We start from the raw sequence: 866 nt of genomic DNA, 5'->3' as shown, positions 1-866 counted from the left end.
AAACTTTCTCCTTCTCTACCCCCGACTCTTCCTTCCCTCTCTATTCCAATCTCAATCACCTTAAGGAAGAGTTGAGTATCCTGAACAATTTGGGAGAAAAAAGAGATTCAAACTTTTGTAGCTCTCTTGGTAAGAGGTGCCCCAATCACCTTCCGAGGAAAGATGCTTTAAGGAGTGTCTCAAACCACCAAGGCCTGTGGGACCAAGCACGTATGGGGCCCATAGGAAGAAGCCACTGAGCCTTAGGATCCTCCAGATGCTAGGGGGTACAAGGAGCAGCAGGCAGCATTATGCTTGTATCAAGCACCCAAGGAGAAAACAAGGCCAAGGAGCTGCCCCAGCCTCCCCTGACATGATTGTCTCCTATGGCCCTGGGTTTGTTTGGAGACCTTCAACGTAACTGTTATTCCTCCCTCTCCTTTGTAAGCTCAGAGTAAGGGTAGGTTTGCTACCAGTCTTTTAAGAAAGATTGTTGCCACTCTTGCTTACAGGGCAGAGAGAAGGCATCCAGAATGGTGGCCACCAGCACCCCACTCCCAAGCCAACACCACCTCCAGTGTACCCATGCACACAGTCTCCAGAAGGGGACCCCAGCCCCAGATCCAGCTGCATTGTCTCTGCCACTGTGGTGAACACTTGCAAGGAGGCAGGGACTCTGGCACCCTCTAGCATGCTGGCTCTTGAGGAGTCAGAGGAGAATGTTGGGGCCCACTACAAGTCCCCTAGAGTTGGAGCACACAGTCCAGATGTTGGGAGCTGAGTGCTGGCCGCCTAAAATCTTCCAGAAATGAAGCCTGTCGGCTAAATCCACCTTATACCGCAACCCCCAATCAAACCCTCAAGGTCATCAAATAGTTATGATAAAA

This window comes from Mandrillus leucophaeus, unplaced genomic scaffold (assembly GCF_000951045.1).
Source record: "Mandrillus leucophaeus isolate KB7577 unplaced genomic scaffold, Mleu.le_1.0 Scaffold104, whole genome shotgun sequence".
In the NCBI taxonomy this organism is placed as follows: domain Eukaryota; kingdom Metazoa; phylum Chordata; class Mammalia; order Primates; family Cercopithecidae; genus Mandrillus; species Mandrillus leucophaeus.
The sequence above is the reverse complement of the archived record's forward strand: the minus strand, read 5'-3'. Positions refer to the sequence as shown.